This window comes from Panulirus ornatus, chromosome 16 (genome assembly GCF_036320965.1).
Source record: "Panulirus ornatus isolate Po-2019 chromosome 16, ASM3632096v1, whole genome shotgun sequence".
Taxonomy (NCBI): domain Eukaryota; kingdom Metazoa; phylum Arthropoda; class Malacostraca; order Decapoda; family Palinuridae; genus Panulirus; species Panulirus ornatus.
In genome coordinates, this window is record NC_092239.1 from 24573796 (window position 1) to 24596154 (window position 22359).

The window sequence follows — 22359 nt, forward strand, 5'->3', positions numbered from 1 at the left end:
TCACATGGAGAGAATGAGCGAGGAAAGATTGACCAAGAGGATATATGTGTCGGAGGTGCAGGGAACGAGGAGAAGTGAGAGACCAAATTTTAAGTGGAAAGATGGAGTGAAAAAGATTGTGAGTGATCGGGTCCTGACTATGCAGGAGGGTGAAAGGCGTGCAAGGAATAGAATGAATTGGAACGATGTGGTATACCGAGGTCGACATACTGTCAATGGATTGAACCAGGGCATGTGAAGCGTTTGGGGTAAACCATGGAAAGTTGTGTGGGGCCTGGATGTGGAGAGGGAGCTGTGGTTTCGGTGCATTATTACATGACAGCGAGAGACTGAGTGTGAACGAATGGAGCCTTTGGTGTCTTATCCTAGCGCTACCTCGCACACATGAGGGGGGAGGGGGTTGTTATTCCATGTGTGGCGGGGTAGCGATGGGAACAAATAAAGGAAGACAGTATGAATTATGTACATATGTATATATGTATGTGTCTGTGTTTGTATATATATTTGTACATTGAGATGTATAGGTATGTATGTTTGCGTGTGTGGACGTGTATGTATATATATGTGTATGTGGGCGGGTTGGGCCATTCTTTCGTCTGTTTCGTTGCGCTACCTCTCTAACGCGGGAGACAGCGACAAAGCAAAATAAATAAATAAATGAATAGAATAAATAAATATATATATATATATATATATATATATATATATATATATATATATATATATATATATATATATATATATATATATATTTTTATATATATATATATATATATATATATATATATATATATATATATATATATATATATATATATATATATATATATATATATATATATTATCCCTGGGTATAGGGGATTAAGAATACTTCCCACGTATCCCTGCGTGTCGTAGAAGGCGACTAAAAGGGGAGGGAGCGGGGGGCTGGAAATCATCCTCTCTCGTTTTTTTTTTTAATTTTCCAAAAGAAGGAACAGAGGGGGCCAGGTAAGGATATTCCAAAAAAGGCCCAGTCCTCTGTTCTTAACGCTACCTCGCTAACGCGGGAAATGGCGAATAGTTTAAAAGAAAAAAAGAATATATATATATATATATATATATATATATATATATATATATATATATATATATATATATATATATATATATATATATATATATATATATATATATATATGTATGTATATATATATATATATCTCTCTTTTCTTTTTCTTTTAAACTATTCGCCATTTCCCGCGCCAGCAAGGTAGGGTTAAGAACAGAGGACCGGGCCCCTGAGGGAACATCCTCACCTAGCCCCTTTCTCTGTTCCTTCTTTTGGAAAAAAAAAAAAAAATATATATATATATATATATATATATATATATATATATATATATATATATATATATATATATATATATATATATATATATATATATATGTATATACATATATATATATATATATATATATATATATATATATATATATATATATATATATATATATATATATATATATATATATATATATATATATATATATATATATATATATATATATATATATATATATATATATATATATATATATATATATGTTGTATGGATGCTAGGCGAGGGCTATGGATAGAGTTTCCGCAGGAGGGTGGATGTGCTGGAAATGAGATGTTTGAGGACAATGTGTGGTGTGAGGTGGTTTGATCGAGTTAGTAATGTAAGGGTAAGAGAGATGTGTGGAAATAAAAAGAGCGTGGTTGAGAGAGCAGAAGAGGGTGTTTTGAAATGGTTTGGTCACATGGAGAGAATGAGTGAGGAAAGATTGACCAAGAGGATATATGTGTCGGAGGTGGAGGGAACGAGGAGAAGTGGGAGATCAAATTGGAGGTGGAAAGATGGAGTGAAAAAGATTTTGTGTGATCGGGGCCTGAATATGCAGGAGGGTGAAAGGAGGGCAAGGAACGGAGTGAATTGGATCGATGTGGTATACCGGGGTTGACGTGTTGTCAGTGGATTGAATCAGGGAATGTGAAGCGTCTGGGGTAAACCATGGAAAATTGTGTGGGGCCTGGATGTGGAAAGGGAGCTGTGGTTCGGGTATTATTGCATGACAGCTAGAGACTGATTGTGAACGAATGGGGCGTTTGTTGTCTTTTCCTAGTGCTACAACGCACACATGAGGGGGGAGGGGGATGGTATCTCCATGTGTGGCAAGGTGGCGATGGGAATGAATAAAGGCAGACAGTGTAAATTGTGTGCATGGGTATATATGTATGTGTCTGTGTGTGTATATATATGTGTACATTGAGATGTATAGGTATGTATATTTGTGTGGACGTGTATGTATATACATTGTGTATAGGGGTGGGTTGGGCCATTTCTTTCGTCTGTTTCCTTGCGCTACCTCGCAAACGCGGGAGACAGCGACAAAGCAAAATAAATAAATAGATAAAGAAATATATATATATATATATATATATATATATATATATATATATATATATATATATATATATATATATATATATATATATATATATATATATATATATTTATACACAAATGGTTGTGTATCAATAAGATCAAAATTGATGTCAAAATATCAGGCTTGATGTAGAAATATACCAAGCTGCACGTGCAGAAAAGCTTTATGTGACAGTAATGATTCTACTGTTATAATACAAATCTTTGTGTAACAATTTCAAACAATATACCGCGATATAAAGCTTTATATAACAGTAGAATGTATGTCATAGTACCAAAGTTTAGATGAAAATATAAGGCATTATACAAGAACGTCAAGCTTTATGTAACTACACTATGAACTGTGGAAATAGTAGGAATCATTTAAGATAACCAAGCTTTATATCATTTCAAACTATATCTGACAGATCGAAACTCTCTATATGAGCATCAGACTTCGTTGAACGACGAAGATCTTTTTGACAAAGCCAATCTATAAATAAAGAACTTAGCTTTGTGTCAAAATATGGACACAAAGGAGAAAGTCTAGTTATATGTAATATTGAATGTTTTTAAGTCATAATACTGACCTCTATTTGACAATACCAAGCTTTATGTAACAATCTTATGCTCTGTGTTGCTTTATCTAGCTGTGAGTAACGATACCAAGCTTTACGTGATGTTACTACCAATCATGTAACCTTACTCAGCTTGATAGGAAAAGCTCCATGTTTTGTGCGGCAGAATGAAGCTTTATGTAGCAACAGCATTCTTAGCACAGTAATACTAGATATTACCTGCCAATACTAAGCTTTATGCAACAATACCAAGCTTAATGAAAGAATACTACGATTAATCTATCACTATCAAGGTTTAGCTGACAATACGAAACCTTATATAATAACATCAAGCTTCACGTAGCGATGAGCCATTTCGTAACTATACGCAGGATAAAGCTATAACATGTAGCTATATGCGATGACATCATCTTTTATGTGTTAAAACCAAGCTTGAGACAGTGACGCTAAGCTTTATTCAACTATCATGAAAGGCAGCTGCGTCTCCTATGCTCAACCCTCTACCTGGTTGGTTAGAGTCAACCATCTTCATCCATGAATTTTTATCTTGTTATAAACAGTTTTGTGTGTTATGTTCATCGCACGTTGGCAATGACAACTCACCCACATCTGTGATCTGACATTGTGTCTTGAAGTACTGCCACTCGGCTCCTGCAAGTGTCTGTATCACTGACTCGCGGCTCCTGCAAGTGTCTGTATCACTGCCACTCGGCTCCTGCAAGTGTCTGTATCACTGCCACTCGGCTCCTCCAAGTGTCTGCATCACTGCCACTCGGCTCCTGCAAGTGTCTGTATCACTGCCACTAGGCTCCTGCAAGTGTCTGTATCACTGACACTCGGCTCCTGCTAGTGTCTGTATCACTGCCACTCGGCTCCTGCAAGTGTCTGTATCACTGACACTCGGCTCCTGCAAGTGTCTGTATCACTGCCACTCGGCTCCTGCAAGTGTCTGTATCACTGCCACTCGGATCCTGCAAGTATCTGTATCACTGCCACTCGGATCCTGCAAGTGTCTGTATCACTGCCACTCGGCTCCTGCAAGTATCTGTATCACTACTACTCGGATCCTGCAAGTGTCTGTATCACTGCCACTCGGCTCCTGCAAGTACCTGTATCACTAACACTCGGCTCCTGCAGGTGTCTGTATCACTGCCACTCGGCTCCTGCAAGTGTCTGTATCACTGCCACTCGGCTCCTGCAATTATCTCTATCACTGCCACACGAATTCTGAGAGTATCTGTATCACTGCCACTCGGCTCCTGCAAGTATCTGTATCACTGCCACTCGACCCCTGTAAGTGTCTGTATCACTGCCACTCGGCTCCAGCAAGTGTCTGTATCACTGCCACTCGGCTCCTCTAAGTGTCTGTATCACTGCCACTCGGCTCCTCTAAGTGTCTGTATCACTGCCACTCGGCTCCTGTAAGTGTCTCTATCACTGCCACTCGGCTCCTGTAAGTGTCTGTATCACTGCCACTCGGCTCCTGTAAGTGTCTCTATCACTGCCACTCGGCTCCTCTAAGTGTCTGTATCACTGCCACTCGGCTCCTGCAAGTGTCTGTATCACTGCCACTCGGCTCCTGTAAGTGTCTGTATCACTGCCACTCGGCTCCTGCAAGTGTCTGTATCACTGCCACTCGGCTCCTGTAAGTGTCTGTATCACTGCCACTCGGCTCCTGCAAGTGTCTGTATCACTGCCACTCGGCTCCTGTAAGTGTCTGTATCACTGCCACTCGGCCCCTGTAAGTGTTTATATCACTGCCACTCGGCTCCAGCAAGTGTCTGTATCACTGCCACTCGGCTCCTCTAAGTGTCTGTATCACTGCCACTCGGCTCCTGTAAGTGTCTGTATCACTGCCACTCGGCTCCTGTAAGTGTCTCTATCACTGCCACTCGGCTCCTGCTAAGTGTCTGTATCACTGCCACTCGGCTCCTGCAAGTGTCTGTATCACTGCCACTCGGCTCCTGTAAGTGTCTGTATCACTGCCACTCGGCTCCTGCAAGTGTCTGTATCACTGCCATTCAGCTCCTGCAAGTGTTTGTATCACTGCCACTCGGCTCCTCTAAGTGTCTGTATCACTGCCACTCGGCTCCTGCAAGTGTCTGTATCACTGCCACTCGACTCCTGCAAGTGTCTGTATCACTGCCACTCGGCTCCTGCGGGTGTCTGTATCACTGCCATTCAGCTCCTGCAAGTGTTTGTATCACTGCCACTCGGCTCCTGTAAGTGTCTGTATCACTGCCACTCGGCTCCTGCAAGTGTCTGTATCACTGCCACTCGGCTCCTGCAAGTGTCTGTATCACTGCCACTCGGCTCCTGCAAGTGTCTGTATCACTGCCACTCGGCTCCTGCAAGTGTCTGTATCACTGCCACTTGGCTCCTGCAAGTGTCTGTATCACTGCCACTCGGCTTCTGTAAGTGTCTGTATCACTGCCACTCGGCTCCTGCAAGTGTCTGTATCACTGCCACTCGGCTCCTGTAAGTGTCTGTATCACTGCCACTCGGCTCCTGCAAGTGTCTGTATCACTGCCACTCGGCTCCTGCAAGTGTCTGTATCACTGCCACTCGGCTCCTGCAAGTGTCTGTATCACTGCCACTCGGCTCCTGCAAGTGTCTGTATCACTGCCACTCGGCTCCTGCAAGTGTCTGTATCACTGCCACTCGGCTCCTGCAAGTGTCTGTATCACTGCCACTCGGCTCCTGCAAGTGTCTGTATCACTGCCACTCGGCTCCTGCAAGTGTCTGTATCACTGCCACTCGGCTCCTGCAAGTGTCTGTATCACTGCTCCCCGGCTCCTGCAAGTGTCTGTATCACTGCCACTCGGCTCCTGAAAGTGTCTGTATCACTGCTACTCGGCTCCTGCAAGTGTCTGTATCACTGCCACTCGGCTCCTGTAAGTGTCTGTATCACTGCCACTCGGCTCCTGCAAGTGTCTGTATCACTGCCACTCGGCTCCTGCAAGTGTCTGTATCACTGCCACTCGGCTCCTGCAAGTGTCTGTATCACTGCCACTCGGCTCCTCCAAGTGTCTGTATCACTGCCACTCGGCTCCTCCAAGTGTCTGTATCACTGCCACTCGGCTCCTGCAAGTGTCTGTATCACTGCCACTCGGCTCCTGCAAGTGTCTGTATCACTGCCACTCGGCTCCTGCAAGTTTCTATATCACTGCCACTCGGCTCCTGTAAGTGTCTGTATCACTGCCACTCGGCTCCTGTAAGTGTCTGTATCACTGCCACTCGGTTCCTGTAAGTGTCTGTATCACTGCCACTCGGCTCCTTTAAGTGTCTGTATCACTGCCACTCGGCTCCTGTAAGTGTCTGTATCACTGCCACTCGGCTCCTGCAAGTGTCTGTATCATTGCCACTCGGTTCCTGCAAGTGTCTGTATCACTGCCACTCGGCTCCTGCAAGTGTCTATACCAGCCGTATTACTGCAATGGGTCATGACTCTTGGGTCAGTTCTCGTCTGTACACTAGATATTCTCATGGTAAATGTGCACCATCTTGCTCAACTCCCGGGTAAATATAACTATACAATATATTCCACTTCGTCGCCACTATAATGCCCCCAGGACATGTCCTTCTCCAGGGAGCTTCTATTCACTGGCACTATGCGCGGAAAAGTTTTCCTCAGCGTCAAAAATGTTGTTAACAACATGTTGCATCTTTCTAAAGCTCCTGACGTGTTCAAACATCCTTTAGAAAGTTACGGATGTGTGTGAGGATGTGAGGCCTGAGAAGTGAGACTGCAATATATGCAAGGTAGGTACTCGCCCTTACTGCGAGGAACATGAAGGAATGCCAGTGTTGAATATCTTATGTGCATCAGGAGATTGAATTATGCAGAGAGAGAGAGAGAGAGAGAGAGAGAGAGAGAGAGAGAGAGAGAGAGAGAGAGAGAGAGAGAGAGAGAGAGAGAGAGAGAGAGAGAGAGAGAGAGAGAGAGTGTAATCACTCGACCATTAATCAGTGAACAACATAGGTCAGAAAAGTTCACATGTAGTACTGCATATTGCAGGGAGGACCTCGGGCCGTGGGAGATTAGCCTCCTTGGTCGGCCGGAGAACCAGGTATCGTACAGCAACCAAGACTCAGACTGCCTGAACTGATGAACATTTTGTACGAAGGCCGACGCTATTTATGGAGGTTGTGATTGAATATTTGTATAGCAGTCTAGCTTCTTCATATATAACAATATTAGACTTTGTGTTTCTATAATAACTAAGGCTTATGAGACAAAATGAAGATTTATATAACAATACCAAGCTTTATGTATCACCGCTATGCCCTGTGTAGCTATACGATGTTATAAGCAACGACGCCACACTTAATGTATTAACGCTATGCCCTGTGTAGCTATACGATGATATAAGCAACGACGCTACACTTAATGTATTAACGCTATGCCTTGTGTAGCTATACAATGATATAAGTAACGACGCTACACTTAATGTATTAACGCTATGCCCTGTGTAGCTATACGATGATATAAGTAACGACGCTACCCTTAATGTATTAACGCTGTGCTCTGTGTAGCTATACGATGATATAAGTAACGACGCGACACTTAATGTATTAACGCTATGCCCTGTGTAGCTATACGATGATATAAGTAACGACGCTACACTTAATGTATTAACGCTATGCCCTTTGTAGCTATACGATGATATAAGTAGCGACGCTACACTTAATGTATTAACTCCATGCCCTGTGTAACTATACGATGATATAAGTAACGACGCTATACTTAATGTATTAACGCTATGCCCTGTGGAGATATACGATGATATAAGTAACGACGCTACACTGAATGTATTAACGCTATGCCCAATGTAGCTATACGATGATATAAGTAACGACGCTACACTGAATGTATTAACGCTATGCCCTGTGTAGCTATACGATGATATAAGTAACGACGCGACACTTAATGTATTAACGCTATGCCCTGTGTAGCTATACGATGATATAGGTAACGACGCTACACTTAATGTATCAACGCTGTGCTCTGTGTAGCTATACGATGATATAAGTAACGACGCTACACTTAATGTATTAACGCTATGCCCTGTGTAGCTATACGATGATATAAGTAACGACGCTACACTGAATGTATTAACGCTATGCCCTGTGTAGCTATACGATGATATAAGTAACGACGCTACACTTAATGTATTAACGCTATGCCCTGTGTAGCTATACGATGATATAAGTAACGACGCGACACTTAATGTATTAACGCTATGCCCTGTGTAGCTATACGATGATATAAGTAACGACGCTACACTTAATGTATTAACGCTATGCCCTGTGTAGCTATACGATGATATAAGTAACGACGCTACACTTAATGTATTAACGCTATGCCCTGTGTAGCTATACGATGATATAAGTAACGACGCGACACTTAATGTATTAACGCTATGCCCTGTGTAGCTATACGATGATATAAGTAACGACGCTACACTTAATGTATTAACGCTATGCCCTGTGTAGCTATACGATGATATAAGTAACGACGCTACACTTAATGTATTAACGCTATGCCCTGTATAGCTATACGATGATATAAGTAACGACGCTACACTTAATGTATTAACGCTATGCCCTGTGTAGCTATACGATGATATAAGTAACGACGCTACACTAAATGTATTAACGCTATGCCCTGTGTAGCTATACGATGATATAAGTAACGACGCTACACTTAATGTATTAACGCTATGCCCTGTGTAGCTATACGATGATATAAGTAACGACGCGACACTTAATGTATTAACGCTATGCCCTGTGTAGCTATACGATGATATAAGTAACGACGCGACACTTAATGTATTAACTCCATGCCCTGTGTAGCTATACGATGATATAAGTAACGACGCTACACTTAATGTATTAACGCTATGCCCTGTGTAGCTATACGATGATATAAGTAACGACGCTACACTTAATGTATTAACGCTATGCTCTATGTAGCTATACGATGATATAAGTAACGACGCTACACTTAATGTATTAACGCTATGCCCTATGTAGCTATACGGATTGCTAGGTAAGAGCGTCATACTCTGGGCAGGTATATGGGGATATAATTAACGATACCACGTTATATGCAGCAGCGCTATTCTCTATGTAGCAATACTTAACTGTAAGTAACAATGCTAAGCTTTGAGATAATGGTAACAATTATGTAGCCATAGTAAGATTAGTGAAAAAATTCCGTGCTCTTTTTTGAAATTATCAAGCTTTTTATACTCATATCGTCTTAGCATAACAGTGCGTAATAATATGTAGCAATGATAAGCTTTATGTAATTATATCAAGTTTAATGTAAAATACCAAATCAAGAGTATGAAAACTGAGATCTATCAACCATTATCAAGTTTCTCATAAGACACTGAAGATTTACATAATAATATTAAACTCTAAGTAACCAAAAGAAGCATTTTGTAACAATTCTGTTGCAAATCTCTATCTGTGACACTAAGTTGTGTGCAGTAACTCAAAGTTTCGTGTAGAATAAAGGCAACGACATCTTCCCTCCCCACAGCTCCCTACCCTCTACCAGGTAGGTAAGGCTCAGCCATTTGCTCTCGATGAACTTATATATATATATATATATATATATATATATATATATATATATATATATATATATATATATATATATATATATATATATATATATATATATATGTATATATATATATATATATATATATATATATATATATATATATATATATACATATATATATATATATATATATATATATATATATATATATATATATATATATATATATATATATATATATATATATATATATATATGTATATATATATATATATTTTTTTTTTTTTTTTTTATACTTTGTCGCTGTCTCCCGCGTTTGCGAGGTAGCGCAAGGAAACAGACGAAAGAAATGGCCCAACCCCCCCCATACACATGTACATACACACGTCCACACACACAAATATACATACCTACACAGCTTTCCATGGTTTACCCCGGACGCTTCACATGCCTTGATTCAATCCACTGACAGCACGTCAACCCCTGTATACCACATCGCTCCAATTCACTCTATTCCTTGCCCTCCTTTCACCCTCCTGCATGTTCAGGCCCCGATCACACAAAATCTTTTTCACTCCATCTTTCCACCTCCAATATATATATATATATATATATATATATATATATATATATATATATATATATATATATATATATATATATATATATATATATATATATATATATATATCCCTGGGGATAGGGGTGAAAGAATACTTCCCACGTATTCCTCGCGTGTCGTAGAAAGCGACTAGAGGGGACGGGAGCGGGGGGCCAGAAATCCTCCCCTCCTTGTATTAACTTTCTAAAATGGGAAAGAGAAGAAGGAGTCACGCGGGTAGTGCTCATCCTCCTCGAAGGCTCAGAGTGGGGTGCCTAAATGTGTGTGGATGTAACCAAGATGTGAAAAAAGGAGAGATAGGTAGTATGTTTGAGGAAAGGAACCTGGATGTTTTGGCTCTGAGTGAAACGAAGCTCAAGGGTAAAGGGGAAGAGTGGTTTGGGAATGTCTGGGGAGTAAAGTCAGGGGCTAGTGAGAGGACAAGAGCAAGGGAAGGAGTAGCAATACTCCTGAAACAGGAGCTGTGGGAGTATGTGATAGAATGTAAGAAATTAAATTCTCGATTAATATGGGTAAAACTGAAAGTTGATGGCGAGAGGTGGGTGATTATTGGTGCATATGCACCTGGGCATGAGAAGAAAGATCATGAGAGGCAAGTGTTTTGGGAGCAGCTGAATGAGTGTGTTAGTGGTTTTGATGCACGAGACCGGGTTATAGTGATGGGTGATTTGAATGCAAAGGTGAATAATGTGGCAGTTGAGGGAATAATTGGTATACATGGGGTGTTCAGTGTTGTAAATGGAAATGGTGAAGAAGCTTGTAGATTTATGTGCTGAAAAAGGACTGATGATTGGGAATACCTGGTTTAAAAAGCGAGATATACATAAGTATACTTATGTAAGTAGGAGAGATGGCCAGAGAGCGTTATTGGATTACGTGTTAATTGACAGGCGTGCGAAAGAGAGACTTTTGGATGTTAATGTGCTGAGAGGTGCAACTGGAGGGATGTCTGATCATTATCTTGTGGAGGCTAAGGTGAAGATTTGTATGGGTTTTCAGAAAAGAAGAGTGAATGTTGGGGTGAAGAGGGTGGTGAGAGTAAGTGAGCTTATGAAGGAGACCTGTGTGAGGAAGTACCAGGAGAGACTGAGCACAGAATGGACAAAGGTGAGAACAATGGAAGTAAGGGGAGTGGGGGAGGAATGGGATGTATTTAGGGAATCAGTGATGGATTGCGCAAAAGATGCTTGTGGCATGAGAGGAGTGGGAGGTGGGTTGAGTAGAAAGGGTAGTGAGTTGTGGGATGAAGAAGTAAGAGTATTAGTGAAAGAGAAGAGAGAGGCATTTGGACGATTTTTGCAGGGAAAAAATGCAATTGAGTGGGAGATGTATAAAAGAAAGAGACAGGAGGTCAAGAGAAAGGTGCAAGAGGTGAAAAAAAGGGCAAATGAGAGTTGGGGTGAGAGAGTATCATTAAATTTTAGGGAGAATAAAAAGATGTTCTGGAAGGAGGTAAATAAAGTAAATAAAGATTTTGTGTGATCGGGGCCTGAACTTGCAGGAGGGTGAAAGGAGGGCAAGGAATAGAGTGAATTGGAGCAGTGTGGTGTACCGGGGTTGACGTGCTGTCAGTGGATTGAATCAAGACATGTGAAGCGTCTGGGGTAAACCATGGAAAGGTGTGTAGGTATGTATATTTGCGTGTATGGACGTATGTATATACATGTGTATGGGGGGGGGTTGGGCCATTTCTTTCGTCTGTTTCCTTGCGCTACCTCGCAAACGCGGGAGACAGCGACAAAGTATTAAAAAAAAAAAAAAAAAAAAAAAAAAAAACAAGGGAGCAAATGGGAACTTCAGTGAAGGGCGCAAATGGGGAGGTGATAATAAGAAGTGGTGATGTGAGAAGGAGATGGAGTGAGTATTTTGAAGGTTTGTTGAATGTGTTTGATGATAGAGTGGCAGATATAGGGTGTTTTGGTCGAGGTGGTGTGAAAAGTGAGAGGGTTAGGGAAATTGATTTGGTAAACAGAGAAGAGGTAGTGAAAGCTTTGCGGAAGATGAAAGCCGACAAGGCAGGAGGTTTGGATGGTATTGCAGTGGAATTTATTAAAAAAGGGGGTGACTGTATTGTTGACTGGTTGGTAAGGTTATTTAATGTATGTATGACTCATGGTGAGGTGCCTGAGGATTGGCGGAATGCGTGCATAGTGCCATTGTATAAAGGCAAAGGGGATAAGAGTGAGTGCTCAAATTACAGAGGTATACCTTTGTTGAGTATTCCTGGTAAATTATATGGGAGGGTATTGATTGAGAGGGTGAAGGCATGTACAGAGCATCAGATTGGGGAAGAGCAGGGTGGTTTCAGAAGTGGTAGAGGATGTGTGGATCAGGTGTTTGCTTTGAAGAATGTATGTGAGAAATACTTAGAAAAGCAAATGGATTTGTATGTAGCATTTATGGATCTGGAGAAGGCATATGATAGAGTTGATAGAGATGCTCTGTGGGAGATATTAAGAATATATGGTGTGGGAGGAAAGTTGTTAGAAGCAGTGAAAAGTTTTTATCGAGGATGTAAGGCATGTGTACGTGTAGGAAGAGAGGAAAGTGATTGGTTCTCAGTGAATGTAGGTTTGCAGCAGGGGTGTGTGATGTCTCCATGGCTGTTTAATTTGTTTATGGATGGGGTTGTTAGGGAGGTAAATGCAAGAGTTTTGGAAAGAGGGGCAAGTATGAAGTCTGTTGGGGATGAGAGAGCTTGGGAAGTGAGTCAGTTGTTGTTCGCTGATGATACAGCGCTGGTGGCTGATTCATGTGAGAAACTGCAGAAGCTGGTGACTGAGTTTGGTAAATTGTGCGGAAGAAGAAAGTTAAGAGTAAATGTGAATAAGAGCAAGGTTTTTAGGTACAGTAGGGTTGAGGGTCAAGTCAATTGGGAGGTGAGTTTCAATGGAGAAAAACTGGAGGAAGTGAAGTGTTTTAGATATCTGGGAGTGGATCTGGCAGCGGATGGAACCATGGAAGCGGAAGTGGATCATAGGGTGGGGGAGGGGGCGAAAATTCTGGGGGCCTTGAAGAATGTGTGGAAGTCGAGAACATTATCTCGGAAAGCAAAAATGGGTATGTTTGAAGGAAAAGTGGTTCCAACAATGTTGTATGGTTGCGAGGCGTGGGCTATGGATAGAGCTGTGCGCAGGAGGATGGATGTGCTGGAAATGAGATGTTTGAGGACAATGTGTGGTGTGAGGTGGTTTGATCGAGTGAGTAACGGAAGGGTAAGAGAGATGTGTGGAAATAAAAAGAGCGTGGTTGAGAGAGCAGAAGAGGGTGTTTTGAAGTGGTTTGGGCACATGGAGAGAATGAGTGAGGAAAGATTGACCAAGAGGATATATGTGTCGGAGGTGGAGGGAACGAGGAGAAGAGGGAGACCAAATTGGAGGTGGAAAGATGGAGTGAAAAAGATTTTGTGTGATCGGGGCCTGTACATGCAGGAGGGTGAAAGGAGGGCAAGGAATAGAGTGAATTGGAGCGATGTGGTATACCGGGGTTGACGTGCTGTCAGTGGATTGAATCAAGGCATGTGAAGCGTCTGGGGTAAACCATGGAAAGCTGTGTAGGTATGTATATTTGCGTGTGTGGACGTATGTATATACATGTGTATATACATTTAGACACCCCAGTCTGAGCCTTCGAAGAGGATGAGCACTCCCCGCGCGACTCGTTCTTCTGTTTCCCATTTTAGAAAGTTAAAAAAAATACAAGGAGGGGAGGATTTCTGGCCAACCGCTCCCGTCCTCTCTAGTCGCCTTCTACGATACGCGAGGAATGCGTGGGAAATGGAAATGGTGAAGAGCTTGAAGATTTATGTGCTGAAAAAGGACTGGTGATTGGGAATACCTGGTTCAAAAAGCGAGATATACATAAGTATACGTATGTAAGTAGGAGAGATGGCCAGAGAGCGTTATTGGATTACGTGTTAATTGACAGGCGCGCGAAAGAGAGACTTTTGGATGTTAATGTGCTGAGAGGTGCAACTGGAGGGATGTCTGATCATTATCTTGTGGAGGCTAAGGTGAAGATTTGTATGGGTTTTCAGAAAAGAAGAGTGAATGTTGGGGTGAAGAGGGTGGTGAGAGTAAGTGAGCTTGGGAAGGAGACTTGTGTGAGGAAGTACCAGGAGAGACTGAGTACAGAATGGAAAAAGGTGAAAATAATGGAAGTAAGGGGAGTGGGAGAGGAATGGGATGTATTTAGGGAATCAGTGATCGATTGCGCAAAAGATGCTTGTGGCATGAGAATAGCGGGAGGTGGGTTGATAAGAAAGGGTAGTGAGTGGTGGGATGAAGAAGTAAGATTATTAGTGAAAGAGAAGAGAGAGGCATTTGGGCGATTTTTGCAGTGAAAAAATGCAATTGAGTTGGAGATGTATAAAAGAAAGAGACAGGAGGTCAAGAGAAAGGTGCAAGAGGTGAAAAAGAGGGCAAGTGAGAGTTCGGGTGAGAGAGTATTATTAAATTTTAGGGAGAATAAAAAGATGTTCTGGAAGGAGGTAAAAAAAGTGCGTAAGACAAGGGAGCAAATGGGAACTTCAGTGAAGGGCGCAAATGGGGAGGTGATAACAAGTAGTGGTGATGTGAAAAGGAGATGGAGTGAGTATTTTGAAGGTTTGTTGAATGTGTTTGATGATAGAGTGGCAGATATAGGGTGTTTTAGTCGAGGTGGCGTGGAAAGTGAGAGGGTTAGGGAAAATGATTTGGTAAACAGAGAAGAGGTAGTAAAAGCTTTGCAGAAGATGAAAGCCGGAGAGGCAGCAGGTTTGGATGGTATTGCAGTGGAATTCATTAAAAAAGAGGGGTTACTGTATTATTGACTGGTTGGTAAGGTTATTTAATGTATGTATGACTCATGGTGAGGTGCCTGAGGATTGGCGGAATGCTTCCATAGTGCCATTGTACAAAGGCAAAGGGGATAAGAGTGAGTGCTCAAATTACAGAGGTATAAGTTTGTTGAGTATTCCTGGTAAATCATATGAGAGGGTATTGATTGAGAGGGTGAAGGCATGTACAGAGCATCAGATTGGGGAAGAGCAGTGTGGTTTCAGAAGTGGTAGAGGATGTGTGGATCAGGTGTTTGCTTTGAAGAATGTATGTGAGAAATACTTAGAAAAGCAAATGGATTTGTATGTAGCATTTATGGATCTGGAGAAGGCATATGATAGAGTTGATAGAGATGCTCTGTGGAAGGTATTAAGAATATATGGTGTGGGAGGCAAGTTGTTAGAAGCAGTGAAAAGTTTTTATCGAGGATGTAAGGCATGTGTACGTGTAGGAAGAGAGGAAAGTGATTGGTTCTCAGTGAATGTAGGTTTGCGGCAGGGGTGTGTGATGTCTCCATGGTTGTTTAATTTGTTTATGGATGGGGTTGTTAGGGAGGTGGATGCAAGAGTTTTGGAAAGAGGGGCAAGTATGAAGTCTGTTGGGGATGAGAAAGCTTGGGAAGTGAGTCAGTTGTTGTTCGCTGATGTTACAGCGCTGGTGGCTGATTCATGTGAGAAACTGCAGAAGCTGGCGACTGAGTTTGGTAAAGTGTGTGAAAGAATAAAGTTAAGAGTAAATATGAATAAGAACAAGGTTATTAGGTACAGTAGGGTTGAGGGTCAAGTCAATTCGGAGGTAAGTTTGAATGGAGAAAAACTGGAGGAGGTAAAGTGTTTTAGATATCTGGGAGTGGATCTGGCAGCGGATGGAACCATGGAAGCGGAAGTGGATCATAGGGTGGGGAGGGAGCGAAAATCCTGGGAGCCTTGAAGAATGTGTGGAAGTCGAGAACATTATCTCGGAAAGAAAAATTGGGTATGTTTGAAGGAATAGTGGTTCCAACAATGTTGTATGGTTGCGAGGCGTGGGCTATGGATACAGTTGTGCGCAGGAGGATGGATGTGCTGGAAATGAGATGTTTGAGGACAATATGTGGTGTGAGGTGGTTTGATCGCGTAAGGAACGTAAGGGTAAGAGAGATGTGTGGAAATAAAAAGAGCGTGGTTGAGAGAGCAGAAGAGGGTGTTTTGAAATGGTTTGGGCATATGGAGAGAATGATTGAGGAAAGATTGACCAAGAGGATATATGTGTCGGAGGTGGAGGGAACGGGGAGAAGTGGGAGACCAAATTGGAGGTGGAAAGATGGAGTGAAAAAGATTTTGTGTGATCGGGGCCTGAACATGCAGAAGGGTGAAATGAGGGCAAGGAATAGCGTGAATTGGATCGATGTGGTATACCGGGGTTGACGTGCTGTAAGTGGATTGAATCAGGGCATGTGAAGCGTCTGGGCTAAACCATGGAAAGCTGTGTAGGTATGTATATTTGCGTGTGTGGACGTATGTATATAGATGCGTATAGGAGTGGGTTGGGCCATTTCTTTCGTCTGTTTCCTTGCGCTACCTCGCAAACGCGGGAGACAGCGACAAAGTATAAAAAAAAAAAAAAAAAAAAAAAATATATATATATATATATATATATATATATATATATATATATATATATATATATATATATATATATATGTAAGTATTTCTCACATACATTCTTCAAAGCAAACACCTGATCCACACATCCTCTACTACTTCTGAAACCACACCGCACTTCCCCAATCTGATGCTCTGTACATGCCTTCACCCTCTCAATCAATACCCTCCCATATAATTTACCAAATTACAGAGGTATAAGTTTGTTGAGTATTCCTGGTAAATATATATATATATATATATATATATATATATATATATATATATATATATATATATATACAGTTTTTTTTTTTTTTGCTTTGTCGCTCTCTCCCGCGTTTGCGAGGTAGCGCAAGGAAACAGACGAAAGAAATGGCCCAACCCACCGCCATACACATGTATATACATACGTCCACACACGCAAATATACATACCTACACAGCTTTCCATGGTTTACACCAGACGCTTCACATCCTTGATACAATCCACTGACAGCATGTCAACCCCGGTATACCACATCGCTCCAATTCACTCTATTCCTTGCCCTCCTTTCACCCTCCTGCATGTTCAGGCCCCGATCACACAAAATCTTTTTCACTCCATCTTTCCACCTCCAATTTGTTCTCCCTCTTCTCCTCGTTCCCTCCACCTCCGACACATATATCCTCTTGGTCAATCTTACCTCACTCATTCTCTCCATGTGCCCAAACCATTTCAAAACACCCTCTTCTGCTCTCTCAACCACGCTATTTTTATTTCCACACATCTCTCTTACAATTACGTTACTTACTCGATCAAACCACCTCACACCACACATTGTCCTCAAACATCTCATTTCCAGCACATCCATCCTCCTGCGCACTACTCCATCCATAGCCCACGCTTCGCAACGATACAACATTGTTGGAACCACTATTCCTTCAAACATATCCATTTTTGCTTTCCGAGATAATGTTCTCGACTTCCACACATTCTTCAAGGCTCCCAGAATTTTCGCCCCCTCCCCCACCCTATGATCCACTTCCGCTTCCATGGTTCCATCCGCTGCCAGATCCACTCCCAGATATCTAAAACACTTCACTTCCTCCAGTTTTTCTCCATTCAAACTCACCTCCCAATTGATTTGACCCTCAACCCTACTGTACATAATAACCTTGCTCTTATTCACATTTACTCTTAACTTTCTTCTTTCACACACTTCACCAAACTCAGTCACCAGCTTCTGCAGTTTCTCACATGAATCAGCCACCAGCGCTGTATCATCAGCGAACAACAACTGACTCACTTCCCAAGCTCTCTCATCCCCAACAGACTTCATACTTGCCCCTCTTTCCAAAACTCTTGCATTCACCTCCCTAACAACCCCATCCATAAACAAATTAAACAACCATGGAGACATCACACACCCATGCCGCAAACCTACATTCACTGAGAACCAATCACTTTCCTCTCTTCCTACACGTACACATGCCTTACATCCTCGATAAAAACTTTTCACTGCTTCTAACAACTTGCCTCCCACACCATATATTCTTAATACCTTCCACAGAGCATCTCTATCAACTCTATCATATGCCTTCTCCAGATGCATAAATGCTACATACAAATCCATTTGCTTTTCTAAGTATTTCTCACATACATTCTTCAAAGCAAACACCTGATCCACACATCCTCTACCACTTCTGAAACCACACTGCTCTTCCCCAATCTGATGCTCTGTACATGCCTTCACCCTCTCAATCAATACCCTCCAATATAATTTACCAGGAATACTCAACAAACTTATACCTCTGTAATTTGAGCACTCACTCTTAACACCTTTGCCTTTGTACAATGGCACTATGCACGCATTCCGCCAATCTTCAGGCACCTCACCATGAGTCATACATACATTAAATAACCTTACCAACCAGTCAACAATACAGCCCCCCCCCCTTTTTTAATAAATTCCACTGCAATACCATCCAAACCTGCTGCCTTGCCGGCTTTCATCTTCCGCAAAGCTTTTACTACCTCTTCTCTGTTTACCAAATCATTTTCCCTAACTCTCTCACTTTGCACACCACCTCGACCAAAACACCCTATATCTGCCAATCTATCATCAAACACATTCAACAAACCTTCAAAATACTCACTCCATCTCCTTTTCACATCACCACTACTTGTTATCACCTCCCCATTTGCGCCCTTCACTGAAATTCCCATTTGCTCCCTTGTCTTACGCACTTTATCTACCTCCTTCCAGAACATCTTTTTATTCTCCCTAAAATTTAATGATACTCTCTCACCCAAACTCTCATTTGCCCTTTTTTTCACCTCTTGCACCTTTCTCTTGACCTCCTGTCTCTTTCTTTTTATATATATATATATATTTATATATATATATATATATATATATATATATATATATATAATAATTATTATTTTGCTTTGTCGCTGTCTCAAGCTTTTGCGACGTAGCGCAATGAAACAGACGAAAGAAATGGCCCAACCCACCCCATACACATATATATACATACTCGTCACCACACGCAAATATACATACCTATACATCTCAATGTGCACATATATATATATATATATATATATATATATATATATATATATATATATATATATATATATATATATATATATATATATATATATATATATATATATATATATATATATATATATATATATATATATATATATATATATATATATATATATATATATATATATATATATATATATATATATATATATATATAAATATATATATATATATATATATATATATATATATATATATATATATATATATATATATATATATATATATATATATATATATATATATATATATATATATATATATATATATATATATATATATATATATATATATATATATATATATATATATATATATATATATATATATATATATATATATATAAATATATATATATATATAAATATATATATATATATATATATATATATATATATATATATATATATATATATATATATATATATATATATATATATATATATATATACATATATATATATATATATATATATATATATATATATATATATATATATATATATATATATATATATATATATATTATTTTTTTATTATACTTTGTCGCTGTTTCCCGCGTTTGCGAGGTTGCGCAAGGAAACAGACGAAAGAAATGGCCCAACCCCCCCCATACACATGTATATACATACGTCCACACACGCAAATATACATACCTACACAGCTTTCCATGGTTTACCCCAGTCGCTTCACATGCCTTGATTCAATCCACTGACAGCACGTCAACCCCGGTATACCACATCGCTCCAATTCACTCTATTCCTTGCCCTCCTTTCACCCTCCTGCATGTTCAGGTCCCGATCACACAAAATCTTTTTCACTCCATCTTTCCACCTCCAATTTGGTCTCCCTCTTCTCCTCGTTCCCTCCACTTCCGACACATATATCCTCTTGGTCAATCTTTCCTCACTCATTCTCTCCATGTGCCCAAACCACTTCAAAACACCCTCTTCTGCTCTCTCAACCACGCTCTTTTTATTTCCACACATCTCTCTTACCCTTACGTTACTCACTCGATCAAACCACCTCACACCACACATTGTCCTCAAACATCTCATTTCCAGCACATCCATCCTCCTGCGCACAACTTTATCCATAGCCCACGCCTCGCAACCATACAACATTGTTGGAACCACTATTCCTTCAAACATACCCATTTTTGCTTTCCGAGATAATGTTCTCGACTTCCACACATTCTTCAAGGCTCCCAGAATTTTCGCCCCCTCCCCCACCCTATGATCCACTTCCGCTTCCATGGTTCCATCCGCTGCCAGATCCACTCCCAGATATCTAAAACACTTCACTTCCTCCAGTTTTTCTCCATTCAAACTCACCTCCCAATTGATTTGACCCTCAACCCTACTGTACATAATAACCTTGCTCTTATTCACATTTACTCTTAACTTTCTTCTTTCACACACTTCACCAAACTCAGTCACCAGCTTCTGCAGTTTCTCACATGAATCAGCCACCAGCGCTGTATCATCAGCGAACAACAACTGACTCACTTCCCAAGCTCTCTCATCCCCAACAGACTTCATACTTGCCCCTCTTTCCAAAACTCTTGCATTCACCTCCCTAACAACCCCATCCATAAACAAATTAAACAACCATGGAGACATCACACACCCATGCCGCAAACCTACATTCACTGAGAACCAATCACTTTCCTCTCTTCCTACACGTACACATGCCTTACATCCTCGATAAAAACTTTTCACTGCTTCTAACAACTTGCCTCCCACACCATATATTCTTAATACCTTCCACAGAGCATCTCTATCAACTCTATCATATGCCTTCTCCAGATGCATAAATGCTACATACAAATCCATTTGCTTTTCTAAGTATTTCTCACATACATTCTTCAAAGCAAACACCTGATCCACACATCCTCTACCACTTCTGAAACCACACTGCTCTTCCCCAATCTGATGCTCTGTACATGCCTTCACCCTCTCAATCAATACCCTCCAATATAATTTACCAGGAATACTCAACAAACTTATACCTCTGTAATTTGAGCACTCACTCTTAACACCTTTGCCTTTGTACAATGGCACTATGCACGCATTCCGCCAATCTTCAGGCACCTCACCATGAGTCATACATACATTAAATAACCTTACCAACCAGTCAACAATACAGCCCCCCCCCCCTTTTTTAATAAATTCCACTGCAATACCATCCAAACCTGCTGCCTTGCCGGCTTTCATCTTCCGCAAAGCTTTTACTACCTCTTCTCTGTTTACCAAATCATTTTCCCTAACTCTCTCACTTTGCACACCACCTCGACCAAAACACCCTATATCTGCCAATCTATCATCAAACACATTCAACAAACCTTCAAAATACTCACTCCATCTCCTTTTCACATCACCACTACTTGTTATCACCTCCCCATTTGCGCCCTTCACTGAAATTCCCATTTGCTCCCTTGTCTTACGCACTTTATCTACCTCCTTCCAGAACATCTTTTTATTCTCCCTAAAATTTAATGATACTCTCTCACCCCAACTCTCATTTGCCCTTTTTTTCACCTCTTGCACCTTTCTCTTGACCTCCTGTCTCTTTCTTTTATATATATATATATATTTATATATATATATATATATATATATATATATATATATATATAATAATTATTATTTTGCTTTGTCGCTGTCTCAAGCTTTTGCGACGTAGCGCAATGAAACAGACGAAAGAAATGGCCCAACCCACCCCCATACACATATATATACATACTCGTCACCACACGCAAATATACATACCTATACATCTCAATGTGCACATATATATATATATATATATATATATATATATATATATATATATATATATATATATATATATATATATATATATATATATATATATATATATATATATATATATATATATATATATATATATATATATATATATATATATATATATATATATATATATATATATAAATATATATATATATATATATATATATATATATATATATATATATATATATATATATATATATATTTATATATATATATATATATATATATATATATATATATATATATATATATATATATATATATATATATAT